At 35.1% G+C, this 16,170-nt stretch overlaps 1 pseudogene; it reads left to right on the top strand.

Moving 5' to 3' along the window:
* Positions 1 to 14,749: 14,749 nt before the first annotated feature.
* On the top strand, positions 14,750 to 15,660 carry LOC127539453 (60S ribosomal protein L26-like; annotated as a pseudogene).
* The last annotated feature ends 510 nt before the right edge of the window (positions 15,661 to 16,170 follow it).

The following is a 16,170-nucleotide window of genomic DNA, read 5'->3' as shown; positions in this document are numbered from 1 at the left end:
CTTTTAATTAAATCTATTTTACTTTTAATTTTGATATCATGATAGCTACACTTTCTTCTTTTAAAAAAATTATCAGTTGAAGCATAATAAATTCTGCCCTAGGGCTTTATTTTTATTTTATATGTGGTTCTTATTTTTAAACATTTTTCATATAAACAACATATTTTGGGTTCTGGGTTTTGATCCATTATGCTGTTTCAATTTTACATTTCAATTCATCTCATTTACATTCAAAATTATCATTACCAGTTATATATTCCCCTCCATCCTGTTTTTCCTCTCTATTTGCTCTCTGTCTCTTTATACCCTCTCCCTCCTCAGAAATCCAATTTACTTCTGCCCACAGCTTTCCTAATCTTCTACATTCTTATTCTAAAGGATATAGAGCTCAGAAAACAATAGCATGCAAAATCTGAAGCGAGACATTATCCTCACACTCTGGAGCAAAGGCTGATTCTAGGATAAAGTTAATCAAGAAATAGGCCATTAAAAAAATGAATAAGCAATAGAAAAAGAACCCTATGACTGTCACTATGGTGATAGAGAATATCAGGGTTCAAACTTTGAAGAAGATAATGAAGTCAAAACAGCTACTTATAAAACTTCAAAGAAAAATATAAAATGATCACAAGCCCCCCCACCCCAAAATTACAGAAAGAGCTTTAAAATAACTTTTTAAAATCAGATAAGAGAGATTGAAGAAAATAGGGAAAGAAATTAGTAATACAAAAAAAAATCCTTTGTTCTATACCTTTGTGCTCCTATTTCTTGGTAAGTTAAGAAGACTTTTTTCTACTCCATTAGATGTATATGTATTGCCTTTTAACCCAATTTTAATGATGGTTCATACACTATCCATCATCCACTTTCTGGGCCCTCCATTGTTATAGTTCTTCCATTCATTCCTTTTTTATATGAGATAATATGCTTCATTTGACCTCTTCCTATCTAATTTTATTTTTTAGGATTAACCCATCATAATCAACTCAACTCCAATCTTTCTATCTAAATATAGTCTTTAAATCATCTCAGTAATGATAATATGATTAAAAGTTACAAATATCGTTTTCTAATATAAGAAGTAAACATTTTAAACTTATCAAATCCCTTATAACTGGTCTTGAGTGTTTACCTTCTTATCTTCCTTCTGATTATTTTAAGTCAAATTGTTTGTTCAATTCTGTTTTTTTCCTCAAGAATACCTAAATGTTCTTTGAATCACTAGATAGCTTTTTTTTCCCCTTGCAGAATTTCACTCAGGTTTGTGGGGAAGGTTATTTTTGATTGCAAACCCAACTTCTGTGCTCTTTGATCTTTTAGTCAAGTAGAAGCTGCTACATCTTATGTTATGCTGACTTAGTTCCATAATATTTAAATTGTTTCTTTGTTGTTTGCAATATTTTGTTCTTGCCCTGGAAGCTTAAAAACTCAGCTATGATATTTCTGTGAGTTTTCATTTGGGGATCTCTTTCAGATGGTGATCACTGGATTTTTTCAATTTCTAATTTACCCTCTAGTTATAAAATTACAGAGTTTTCTTAAATTTCTTAAAGGATAGTATCTGGATTCTTTCTTTTATCATAACTTTCATAGAGTCCAACAATTTTTATATTAGTTCTCCTTGATCTGTTTTCCAGGTCAGGTATTTGTCCTAATGGGATATGTTATGGCCTCTTTTTTTCATTCTTTTGATTTGATTATTTCTTGATGTCTTACGACATCACAGATAACTTGCCCAATTATAATTTTTAAGAGTTCATTTTCTTCCATAAATTTTTGGATCTCTTTTTCCAATTGGTTGACTTTCTTTTCATAATTTTCTTGTATTACTCAAATGCCAATTTTTCCTCAACCTCTCTGATTTTTTAAATCCTCTTAATGGGTCAGAGCCCATATCTAGCTAAGGAATGTGGAGCAACAAAATCTCTTATCTGTTTCTCCTTATTTGTCTCTTAAAAAACCCCTTCCTGTCTGAATGATGATACCTGCCCAAAGGTGTCTGCATTTCAATCAGGTTAGCAACCAGTCCTAGACAGCGTTTTTCCAAACATCCTTCCCAACAATAAACTGAGAAAACATTTTTACAATCAAAGGTTCTGATAAAGGCCTCATTTCCAAAATATATAGAGAATTGACTTTAATTTATAAGAAATCAAGCCATTCTCCAATTGATAAATGGTCAAAGGATATAAACAGACAATTCTCAGACGAAGAAATTAAAACTATTTATAGACATATGAAAATGTGCTCCAAATCATTATTAATCAGAGAAATGCAAATTAAGACAACTCTGAGATACCACTACACACCTGTCAGATTGCCTAGAATCAGGGAAAGATAGTGTGGAATGTTGGAGGGGATGTGGGAAAACAGGGACACTGATACATTGTTGGTGGAATTGTGAACACATCCAGCCATTCTGGAGAGCAATTTGGAACTATGCTCAAAAAGTTATTAAACTGTGCATACCCTTTGATCCAGCAGTGTTTCTACTGGGCTTATACCCCAAAGAGATACTAAAGAAAGGAAAGGGACCTGTATGTGCCAAAATGTTTGTGGCAGCCCTGTTTGTAGTGGCTAGAAGCTGGAAAATGAATGGATGCCTATCAATTGGAGAATGATTGAGTAAATTGTGGTATATGAACATTATGGAATATTATTGTTCTGTAAGGAATAACCAGCGGGATGAATACAGAGAGGACTGGTGAGATTTACATGAACTGATGCTAAGTGAAATGAGCAGAACCAGGAGATCATTATATACCTCAACAACTATACTGTAAGAGGATGTATTCTGATGGAAGTGGATCTCTTCGATAAAGAGAGCTAATTCAGTTTCAATTGATCAAGGATGGACAGAAGCAGCTCCCCCCAAAGAAAGAACACTGGGAAATGAATATAAACTGCTTGCATTTTTGTTTTTCTTCCCGGGTTATTTATACCTTCTGAATCCAATTCTCCCTGTGCAACAAGAGAACTGTTCTGTTCTTATTGTATCTAGGATATACTATAACCCATTTAACATGTAAAGGACTGCTTGCCCTCTGAGGAAAGGGGTGGAGGGAGGCAGGGGAAAAATCGGAACACAAGTGAGTGCAAGGGATAATGCTGTAAAAAATTACCCTGGCATGGGTTCTGTCAATAAAAAGTTATTTAATAAAAAATAAAAATAAAATAAACTTAAAAAAAATCCTTCCCAAATTGTCCTATGTTATACAACTACTTTACCTTTTTACATTTAATTTTAATCATTTATACTATTCTAAAATATATTGAGACATTATTTAAAGTTATTGTGGTCAGGGTCCCGAATTTTGAAGAAGAGGTAATTTCCTGCCATTTTCTTCCATCATCTTGCCACAATTTTCTCTAGACATGCTCTTTTGAAAAAATCCCTTTGGCACTTTTGGGTAGGATGGATTGGAAGGATGAATGACTTGATTCAGGAACAGTAGATAGGAGGCCATTGCAATAACCCAGGTGGGAGATTGTGAGAACCTGAAAATAATTGTGTGAGAAGAAAGAAAGGGGTTGGTTACCAGGTGACCTCAGGTCAATCAGTGAGCCTCCCTGGGTCTCAGTCTCCCAAATTGTAAAATAAAAAGTTTGCATTACATGGCCTCTCAGATCTTTCCAGTTCCAAATGTATGACTGTCTGGCTGTTCTATTTTTATTTTCCTTTGTGTCCCTGGCACCTAGCATAGTAACTGGCAGCTATAGGCACTTAAATTTGTTTGTTTGTTCAGTCCCAAAAGAGTGTTATTTTTGGCTTATCCTTTATAAGATGTCTTCCAAGGAAAAAATAGTTCAATGGCTAAAATTATTCTGGGAGATTGAATTAATGCACACCTATAGTGTTAAAAAAAATCAATATCCAATTAGGTGCATGTTCCCCTGAGATGTGCTTTTATTGACATTCTGTCAAGAGGGACAGAACTCCTTTGAATTATAACAGCCAACGTGTATGGTACTGCTTACATGGCATTTAGTATAGGTTGCCCTGACTTATGGTTATTTAATTTGAGGAAGGAGGATCATGTGGTCTGGACCTATAGTTTCACTGGAGAGGAGACTCCCAGTGAGCAAATCCCCTTCATCAATGCAGATCATCTAATCTTAGAAAGTTGCCTGGGTTACCCAGAGGTGAAATGGCTTGTGGAGGACCACAAAGCCTTTGCCTCCAAATCAAGCAATCTTCCCAAAACTATATCCTTTTGGAATATGTAGCCTTTAGGATGCTTGAATTCTTCTGGTATGAACAAGTTCCAACAACAGCAACAACAACAACAACAACATAATAATAATAATAGCTCACACATAGCACAGGTTTTTTGCTGTGGGTTTTGAATCCAGTTCTTCTTGACTAGAAGGTCAGCTCTCTCCACAACACACTGCACTGACTCTCAGTTATTTAATTTTTATTTAATTTATTTAATTCGTGTTTTTGCTCACTTGTTTTTCTTTTCTTTTTAAATAACATTTTATTTTTCCAAATATATGTAAAGATAGTGTTCAACATTCATTTTTGTAAGACTTTCTTTTACCCGTCTTTGTATAAGTGCTTAACATTGTTCCTGGCATATAGCATAATGCTTAAAAAATACTTGTTGGCTGACTGACTGGATTGGATTAAATCTGTGTCTATTTTAAATCTTCTTCTACAATAATAACAATTAGATCTGAAGGTTCTTGAGGGCAGAAACTTTGTCTTATTCTTCTTTGTATCTCTCATTGTATCCACTGGCTCAGAGTTGGGGAATATAACCTCCCTCATCCACTGTACCATTTAGTCTTAGATTTGCCCACAGAGTAATGTAGAAAAAATGCCCTTTTCCCAGGAAGTCCTCATTTTGGTGAGTCCTCAAATTCTCTGACAATGTTGTACAATCTCTAGCATGTGATGTAAAGCTGGAAAGGCTTCAAAAACAGGGTGGATGATGAATTGCATGCATGTCATCTGCAAAATTGATGAGTAGAGAAAGATACACTGCCAAGTTAAAAGTAGGTGTATAAATTTTCTGCCACTGCAATTTAAAAAAAATTTTATATATTTTTAAAAATCACCTGTTGATCTTTATAATGTCACTATCTCTTGCCATTCTCTACCCTGCAAGAGAATCATCCCTTACAACAAACAATCTCCAGACAAAGGAAGCCAACACCAAAATAATGTCTATATATGTAGCATTCTGCTCCTATAGCTTACCACCTATTCATTTTCTGTATTGTTGAATAAAATGTGGTCATTGATATTCAAATCTTGTATAAGTTCATCACTCAGTACCCCTTGGAGTTTCCAAGTTTCCTAAGACTAATTGGTGAGGCACATTTGCTCATAAACAGTTCCTTACACAGTGAAATCCTATGATTATATGAATATATATGAATAATGGATATATGAAATCCATACTGCACATCTCCACTCACCCTCTCTGAAATTTAATAACCACAATACAAATCATCTATGAAGAAACCATGTGAGCAGTACCACAGATGACAATTGTAATTTAATAAAGTCATGTCCTATCTGACAGAATAACAATAAAATCACATCTCAATGAAAATTAAGTTTAATTCGATATTGATTTTAAGTCCATTAATTCAATTGCTCCCCCCAATATATTTAGCTACTGAAATATTTTGCTTTGAAGATATCTTTTGAGAGAAAAGACAAAATTAGTATTCTCTTGGTATAAACATACTGGCCACATTGCCCTGAGCAACTTACCTCACTTTTCAGTTCCCTAGATAGCTCTCTGAGTCATCTGTAGAAGTTGCATTGAGAGATAAAATTGCTTACTGAAAGCTTCTTAAACTAATAAATCACGTATCAAGCCCATATCTCTATCCCATTATATTAATCTAAATTCAGATATCTTTTGCTTTTCTTTTCCTTTACATACTAAAGCCACTGGATAGATTACACTCTTGGTTCTATTTGCTTTACATTAGTGAATATGAATATGACTAAATATGAAAATCTCCATATTTACCATTTCTTACAGTGAAGGTTATAAGTCACAATTTCCTCAGCTGTTCTCCAATCAACCTACCTTTTTTGTAGTTTTATGCCACAAATAAAAAAAATGCATCAATCCATATCTTGGTACATATGGTACTTTCCCTTCTGTTCTTGACCTGCTTGGGACATAAACTCATCAATGGCTATCTTTGTAGCTTGTTTGTGTAGTCTCTTCCATTAGATTGTAAGCTCCTTGAGGACAAAGACTGCTTTTTTGCTTTCTTTGTTTCCCCACCATTTAGCATACTGCCTAGTAGGTATTTATTAAGTATTTATTGACTAACTAGTGTGAAATCCCTGTGTCAAGGAGGATGAATAATTTAGTCACTTTTTTATATATTTGAAATTGTTTTACAGAAGAGTGGAACCAGTTCACTACTCCAATGATGTGTTAGCATGCCTATTTTCCACAGCCCTGCCAACATTATTCCATCATTTCTTTTTTTTTTGACAATAAGCTAAGTATGAGGAGAAACATCAGAATTATTTTCATTTGCCTTTCTCCTGTTATTAGTGATTCTATAGGAATATTTAAAGGCCATTTACTTAATGAGAAATTTTACAATGTGTCAAATTAGAAGAAATACCTTCAAATAGAAAATCACAGCCCAAATCCTATCCCTAATATTTTTCTGACTCACAAACTAAGTCTTCTCTTCTATAGGCTCAGCATTTCTATTCCTCCAACTGTTTTGGATAAAAGATAATTTCCATTTGGCTTTTACTGTTCCCCTTTAAATATGATGCCCAAAATTAAACTCAATGATCTACAGGTAGCTTGAATAACTCAAGTAAATAAGGGACTATGGATTCTCAAGATCAGATCACTATACTTAATGCAGCCTAAATTTGCATTAGGTTTCTTAGCAACCATATAACAATAATACTAATTATCTAAAGCAAATATTATAAAATGTTTCACACACCATAAAAACAATTGTAATAATAGGAATTTGCATTTACAAAACACTTTAAAACTGGAGTGTCAAACTCAAACAGAAATACAGGTCACTAAGCCATGCATAAAGATCCCTGAAGGCTCCACATTACCTTAGAAAACCATTCATGTTAATATGCTTCATTTTTTAGCAATATACAAATATGGTAAAATCAGATAGGAACTACATTTTAATCTGGTTCAGGGTACAGAGTGTTGTGGCCCCTAGAGCCTTTGACACTTCTGCTTTAGAGTATAAGTGAGTAAAGGGATGGGGTAATGAAATGGTGATTACATTGATATAGGGGCCTCTCGGGTAAAGAAATTTCTTCTACCAGTGAAAAATACCACATCGTTTGAAACTTATAGTCTTAGAGAGCCTTGAGGAGATAAAGTTACTTATGCGGATAAAATTACTTGTGCAGAATCACATAGCCAATAAACATCAAAGGTGGGACTTGGACCTAAGACTTTCTGGGTCCAAGGCTATTTATCATTTATACTACATATCTACAAGTATATGTAGCTTTAGTATTTATAAACACATGTCATTTTGTCCTCTCACCAATCCTGTGACTCCACATCTTGCTGTTACCTCAGCACTGAATTTGTGGTTGATCAGAACTTCAAAATATTTCTCACATGAATTGCTACCAAGTTCTTGTTTAATGTTATATTACCTGTTCTCTTAGAGGTTGACTTGGCATTATCTCCCAATTAAAACTTCAATTTCTCCCTTCAGTTCATTAAGTAAAAATATTGACTAAAATGAGGCCATGAGTAGAGTTCTATGGTCAGTCATTAAAAACCTCCTCCTAAAATGACTTTGACCCATTAATCAGTTTTTCTAGGGGGCAGTTATTTAACTAGTTATTAACATATAGTAGTTGAATGTATACTATTTAACTAGTTATGAATATTCAGACAGATCATCTTATCCATAAAGAATACAGGAAAGACTAGCAAAATTTTTGCTGATATAAGGAACAGTTGGTCAGTACAGTTGACTTTCTCTTGATCTACCAGTCAAGTAGCACTAGCCAAAAATATTACATCATTAATATGGTATGCCTTTTTTAAAATAACTTTTTATTGACAGAACCCATGCCAGGATAATTATTTACAACATTATCCCTTGCACTCACTTCTGTTCCAATTTTTCCCCTCTCTCCCTCCATCCTCTCCCCCAGATGGCAAGCAGTCCTTTACATGTTGAGTAGGTTACAGTATATCCTAGATACAGTATACGTGTGCAGAACCGAACAGTTTTCTTGTTGCACAGGGAGAATTGGATTCAGAAGGTAGAAATAACCCGGGAAGAAAAACAAAAATGCAAACAGTTTATATTCATTTCCCAGTGTTCTTTCTTTGGGTGTAGTTGCTTCTGTCCATCTTTGATCAATTGAAATCGAATTAGCTCTCTTTATCGAAGAGATCCACTTCCATCAGAATACATCCTCAAACATTATTATTGTTGAAGTATATAATGATCTCCTGGTTCTGCTCGTTTCACTTAGCATCAGTTCATGTAAGTCTCGCCAATCCTCTCTGTATTCGTCCTTTTGGTCATTTCTTACAGAACAATAATATTCCATAACATTCATATACCACAATTTACTCAACCATTCTCCAATTGATGGGCATCCATTCATTTTCCAGCTTCTAGCCACTACAAACAGGGCTGGTATGGCTTGTTTTTAATAAGCCAGTGTTAGCTCCTACTGAACAGTCTTTTCCCCATAAATATATGCAAATCTTTTATAATTGATCATAAAGGTTTTCTGGCCATTAACATCAGGATTATCAATCTATGATAATAGGAAGTCCAGAATTTCCTGCTTCTCTCCTTTTTTAGAAATTAGCTCAGAAAGACTAATGACTCCATTTCTACCAGGGAAGATGGGTAAAAGTCACCAGTCCCACCTGCCCCTTTCAGTCTTTTACCTAACGTGAGACATGCCCTACAAATGGCATGGGGTACTTCAAAGAAATTAAAAGGAATTTTCTTACTCTAAGTCAGAGAATAAATTGAATTTACAGATGAGGAACCTCAAGCAGAAACAAGGGAATTGATAAAAAAAAAAACAGACTTAAGTGTACAAAGTCTTCTTTAGATAGTTAACTAGATAAAACCATCTGGGTTCCAAGTCAGAGATGATCCGGAGAAGTCCTAGAACTATTAACTGAAGATATGAAGAGGCTCCTCCCACCAAATGGGAAAGAGACTACATATCAGCTGAAGACAAGCAGATGGCAGCACAGAGCAGCATGGCAGAGAGAAAGGGTTAGAAACAGTCTACAACTCAAAAATAGTTGATAATGGACAATATCATTAGAGAACATTAGCAACACTGAAAAGGAATGAGTGTAAACACTGATGGTCTAGAGCTTAAAGTCACATATAAAATCACAAGTGATTGGGATTCAGTCAGAATTTGATTTCAGACCCAGATCTAATTTAGTCAATTTTCTCCTATATCACCCTCTCTCTAATATTTATTTATAGTTATTAATATTTATCAATCAAATATTTACCAATAGTTATAGATTAAAATGCCAATATTATGAGGGATAGATGACAAATCTAGCCACCAGTGTCTGAGCTTCCTAATTTGCTTTTCAAATTAACTAACTTAAGAATCTCATAAAGGACAGAAGAATGGAACATTATATAGAGGAATGGTAAGCAGAATACATGGAGTATATGAAAGGTGGAAACATTCAGTTGGAACTTGGACTGAAAAAAAAGGCAAAAGTCAGATTGTGATGGGCTTTTAGATGCTAAACAGAACCATTTGTGTTTATTCCTGGTGCCATGGGTTACCATGGAAGCTTCTTGAGGAGAGCAATGACATGCTAAAACTTGTGCTTTAGAAATATTAACTTAATAATCATACAGAGTATGCATTATGAGGAGAGAAAATCAATGCATAGAAAGCAATTACTTTAATAATCCAGACAAGAAGTAATGAGAGTCTAGACTAGGGTGGTTATGATGTGAGTAGACAGAAGGATCTAACTTTGAAAGATATTGATGTATACATTGCCAACTAATTAGATCTGGGAGATAAGTGAAAATGAAGAGTCTCAGTCCTAGACTATAAATATGTGTGTATTTACATATACATATTCAGATATATATGTATATATATAGTTATGAAGTTTATGAAGTTATAAATACATAATGTCAGCATATTCTAATAAAAACACTGGATTTGGAGGCAGTACACCTTAGTTTAAATCCTTTCTCTGCCAATTTGCCTGGGTGATCTTGAGAAAATCTTGTAACTTCATTGGGCCTCCAGTTTGCTCATATATAAAATCAGGAGATTAACCTATGTGACCTCTGAGATCTTTTCTAGCTCTACATCTATAAGGCAATGACCCTCTTGGTAGAGGGAATTTTCTCAAATAAACCAATGAAATCACAAGAATGGGTCAAAATAAAATAATTTTTTCCTAAATAACAGTTTGTATATATCCCCAAGGGTATCCTTTAAGGCAAACACAAGAAAGGAGCAGGAAAGCTTTTGCAAATGATTTCCTTTCACAGCCCACATCTTCCCATTCACACAGCTGACTGAAAGGGATAGGAAATGGAAGATCCCAATGTGCTCATTGTTCATTAAGTACAAAAAAAGCATTTGATTCAGTTATAGTAACAATAACAATAATAAAAGTTGGCATGTATGTGGCAAGCTTGCAAAACATCTGCCACTTTTCAGCACAAAATCTGATGCCAAGTCATACCCAAGGACTTTCCCACATGGTAGGACCTGCCAAGCCTGAACTTTGAGAGTGCAGCCTTCAAGCAACTAAGGTCACGTCCAACCCTTGGACTGGTTTGTTTTGTTTTATTTTTTAATAGATCTGTCATTCCAATGGTGCAGAAGACTCCCAAGAAGAAAACTCCATTCACTAGGGCAGATTAGGACTTGTGCTATAACCATGTTAAAGTGTTCTTATAGTCACTGAGAAAAGAGAGAAATAAGTGACTTATTCTGATCCCTACAGTCTGTTCTGTCAAAGGTAAAACTTGAGAACTGAAGTCTTTCTGACTTCTACATCATGCTGTCTTTCTAAATCCTACACATATTTGGGTATATGCATGTATAATAAGTGCATATTTGTATGACATATAAGTGTGTATTTTTATTTAAATATAAAGTGTATTTATATAAAATATATAAATGTATAAATACATGTAAATATATTCAGTCATATAAAATATATTCATAGCTATATATATATAGAACATTGATATGTCATATAAATATATATGAAACATTAATTTTCTATGTATGTATTTAAATGAAAAGAGTGGATTCTAGGTATGGGGAACAACTTATAAAAAGTTAGAGAGGTAAGAGATATAATTCTGAAGGGAACAACAAACAGATTAATGTCTATAACTGAGAGATAGCTTGAGGGGAGGGGAACAAATGTGAAATGATGCTGAAAAATAAAGGCTGAAATCAAATTGTTTAAATGTGAGAATTATTTTACTTTTTAGCTGAAGCAATGGGGGTTAAGTGACTTACCCAGGGTCACTCACCTAGGACCTAAGGTCAAATTTGAACTTGGGTCCCCCTGACTTCAGGGCTGCTGTTTTACCTACTGTGCCACCGAGCTACCCCTGCTTTTTATTTTAGAAGTATAAGGAGCCATTGAAGTTTCTAGAGCAGAGATGTTACAAGATCAACCGTGAACTTTAGGAAAAGTAATAGGCAGCACAAATAGACTGGATGAATTGGACTATGGAGAAAGAGAAGGAGGTCTCAAGGCCATTGCTTATGAAAACTTTAAAAAGCTACTGGCTTCCTTTTCTCTGACCCCAGTAACTATATTTTTACTCTAATTTTTCTATATTTAATCTAATTTAATCTATATTTTAATCTAAGCCAGGGTCAGGATCCTGCAGGAAGAATTTCTTCAAGTGCTTTGTTATACTTCAATTCAATCCAACAAACACTTATTAAGTGCCTACCATATGCTGGGCACTGTGCTAGGGGCTGGGAATACAAAGATAAAAAAGAAATATCCTCTACCCTCAAGAATCTGTTCTACTAGAATGTGGAGGGAGTAACATGCACCCAAATAAGTAATCAATCAATCAATAACCTTGTGTTTTATTTCCACTATGAGCCGGACTTTGTGTGTATGTGCTTATATATGTAACAGAATATAGTCCCCGCTGCTGGACCCAGTGGCCTGAGACCCAGTGCTCTCTCTACCCGACTAAGGTGCTTCTGTCACCTCTGACCCTTGCCCATGGCCTGGATCCTAACCATGGATCCTAGGATCCAGGTTCCAGGAGCCTAACCGCCTGAAAGAAAAGACTTTCTTTCTCTCCCTCTCTTTGACTTTTTAAAACCTCCCCCAGGACCCAAGGGAAAAAAATCACCTAAGGCTTCAGTTTAACTTCTATCTGGGTCTCCCCAAAAGGGAAGGAGGAAGAGGAGAAGGAGGAGGAAGAGTATATAAAGAGGAGAAAGGAATGGAGGGAAAGAGAAAAGAGTAGAGAAAATTGAAAGGAGGAAGGAAGGAAGAAACATATATACAAGATAGACAGACAGACAGACAACAGACAGAGAAAGCAAAAAAAGGGCAGTCAGAAGCCCAGGCCCAGGTTTGCCTACCTAAGCTGACCTCTTGATGCCATGTGAGAAGAGTTACCAAGATGCCAGAGTGGAGAAGGTCAGTACAAGAAGTCTCGGAGTTATATCACATCACCCTGAGAGTTGAAGGACTAGGAAGCACTAGAGAGTAGGGTCACTCTCTTTTAAAGTCCATTGAGTCAACATTTCTTTTTGCTCAGTGGCCAATAATATGGCCATATTTCAAAGCACCAGTTTCCAGGGGAACTCCCCTGGGATGGTCCCTATAAAGTCATTCCCATCCATGCTCCAAAAAATGCATCCTTTCCAACTAAACACACACACACACACACACACACACACACACACACACACACACCTCAAGCAGAAAGCTCCCTTTATATAATTCATTTCTTTTCAAATATATAAATGTCACCAATGTGCTGTCTGATCTGTGAAAGCTTCTATGAAGTATGGGAAATGAGCTCCTAGGTAACATGAAACCAAATTGTAGTTGATATTTGCAGGAGGTTATTATGAAACATTATCCACTTAAGGAGAGAGGTATGAAGCAATCTGGTTACTGGACAATGATGAAATCATATTTTTGGCCCAGATATTCATTGATGGCTCATCTCCCTATTAACTCTGATCTCCCAGGAGACCCAGTCTAATAGCATGGGGGCTTTTGTTTATTGCAGCCAGGATTGGTGTGCTACATGGCATAACTAGGATCATTTTATCTTGAGCAAAGTATCTGCAAATTAACAAATGAATGAAGACTTATTAGGCAAGTATTTGAGTGTGTCAATCCTTGGCTCAGCATCCCTCATAAGCTCCCTGTTGGTGCCAAAATAAAACTCCTCATTCTGACATTCAAGAATCTCCATAATTTAGCTCCAACTTCTTCAAGATTTTATTTCATAGTTTTTATTTATTATTATTATTATTAAATTTTATTTTTTATTTTATTATAATTAAATATTATAAAATAAAAATATATTATTTTTAAAAATATTTTATTTATTTATTTTATAACATCTCTGTGATGTACTCTATATTCTCCAGCCTCAGTTTTCCATCTTCATCATTCCTTCTTCATCTCCATTTCTCAGAATCCTATCTTCCTTCAAGGCTCAGCTCAGATGCATCCTCCCTCAAGAAGCCTTCCCTCATTCTTAGTGCTTTCATATCGTATCTCCCTATGGCACTTCATCTGATCTTTCCTTTGTTCTCCTCCACTTCCTCCTACATTATTCTTATCTATTTATTTTATATCTGTGGGTTACCTGAGTGCAGTGGGTAGAAATTTAAAGATTTAGGAAGACCTGAGTTTGAATTTTATGTGTGTCACTTAATAACTGTGTATCCTGAGGAAGTCATTAGCCTTTCCTGCCTCAATTTCCTCATCTGCAAAATGGCGGCTATCATAGCACATCCCTCACAAAGTTGTTATGGGATCAAGAGAGATCAGATAGATACATAGAGGGATGGGTAGATACTGGGATAGAGATGCATGTACATATAGAAAGCAATTTGCAAAATACTTAAAATACTGTATAAACGCTAGTGATGATGATGATGTCCCCATCCTTGGATCAATAAGTATTTATCAAAAACATCTTCTATGTGCCAAATATATGATAGAAAAAAGTAAAATGGTTCCCACCCTTAAGAAGCTTCCATTCTATGGAGAAGATGAAAAAGATATAAAATAGATGGATATACCAGTTCTTCCTGTGCAACAAGAGAACTCTTCAGTTCTATACACATATATTGTATCTAAGATATACTATGACATATTTAACATGTATAGGACTGCTTGCCATCTGGGGGAGAGGGTGGAGGGAGGGAGGGGAAAAGTCAGAATAGAAGCGAGTGCAAGGAATAATGTTGTAAAAAATTACCCAGGCATGGGTTCTGTCAATAAAAAGTTATAATTATTAAAAAAAATACAAGAACACAAGATATTCTTACCTTGTAAATGTATTTGGTCATAGAGCATCTGTTAATTACTATAAGTAGAGTGGAGTGATGGATTAAATCAACCATGACCTGCGTACTTTGAAACACATAATTTTTCTTTCCATTTAATACTATTTCATTTTTTTTCCAATTACATGCAAGGGAAGTTTTCAATATTCATCTCTGTAAGATTTTGAGTTGTAAATTGTTTTCCTTCTATCCCTTTCCTCACCTCACCTCAAGACAACAAGCAATCTGATATAGGTTATACATGTACAATCATGTTAAACATATTTCTGTATTAGTCATATTGTGAAAGAAGAATGGGGGGGAGGAAAAATCATGAGAAAGAAAAGACAAATTTTAAAAAGTAAAAATAAAAAAAAAGATGGATATAAAACAAAATAGATACAAGCTGATTTTGTTAGGGAGGGTAACAGATATTTCTAAAGGACAGAAGCTGTCTCTTCTTCTGCAATAACTCTAAGATTAAAATGAAGTTCAATCCCTTAGTGACTTCTGCCTGAAGCAAGAACTGCAAGAGTCGTTTCAATGCCGTGTTCCACATATGGAGGAAAATTATGTCTTCTACTCTTTTTAAGGAGCTGAGACAGAAGTGCAATGTCCTCACCATGCCCATTCATGGACATACAAAGGACAGCAAACTGGCAAAGTAGTCTAGGTTTAGAGAAAGAAATATGTGATTTTCATTGAGTGTGTGCAGTGAGAGAAAGCTAATAGTACAACTGTCCATGTGGGCATTCTTCCAAGTAAGATGGTTATCACAAGGCTAAAACTGGACAAAGATTGCAAAAAGATCCTTGAATGAAAAGCCAAATCTCACCAAGTAGGAAAGGAAAAAGGAAAATATAAGGAAGAAACTATTGAGAAAATTTAGGAGTAAAAAGTTATATGGCTGTAATTAAATTGCTAGAATCAACAAAAAAAAGTAAAAGAGCAGAGGCTGTGTTTGTCTTATATGCCTAGGGTCTTACTCATAGTAGTCACTCAAAAAATACATTTATTGACTTGACTATACCGCTATACCCCACATTTTCCTAGGCACTATGGGAAATAGAAAAATATAAAATATGGGTTACCAAGCCATAGGAACTTGTGGACAGTTAGATTTTAATGGTGAAAAGGGGACTGCAAAAATAATAATTTCTTTTACCAAAAAGCCGTAATCATTGCTGAAAATTGATGCATTGGAGTGTTTTTCTTGTGCATGGGCATAAAATGATTTAAGGTCAATTCAATTCAACAAGTGATGGAGTGTGGCAATATGTGGAGCTCTTCCAGACCCAGGGGCATGAATCCCAGCAGATATGGGTTATAATCTTGACTTTGACCCTGGATAAAACAAGAAAAAATGAATCTCTAGAATTCAACAATTAATCACTTACAATATTCCCAAGCACTGTTCTAGGCACTGGGGATCCAAAGATAGAATAAGAAAAGGGGTCCTGATCTCAGAAGAGCTTACATCCTACTAGATAGGATATATAAAAATATAGATCTTTAAATATAAGACCTAGCAGGGAAAATGAATTAGTGAATAAACGAAAGGCATCTTGGTAGAGATGGTACATGAAGACCAGGAACTTAATAGCTCATAGGATTATGAATATTGGAAGAGACTTTACAGA

The sequence above is a fragment of the Antechinus flavipes genome, chromosome 5 (assembly GCF_016432865.1).
Source record: "Antechinus flavipes isolate AdamAnt ecotype Samford, QLD, Australia chromosome 5, AdamAnt_v2, whole genome shotgun sequence".
In the NCBI taxonomy this organism is placed as follows: domain Eukaryota; kingdom Metazoa; phylum Chordata; class Mammalia; order Dasyuromorphia; family Dasyuridae; genus Antechinus; species Antechinus flavipes.
Note: the sequence above shows the minus strand (reverse complement) of the source record. Positions and strands in the feature narration are given on the sequence as shown.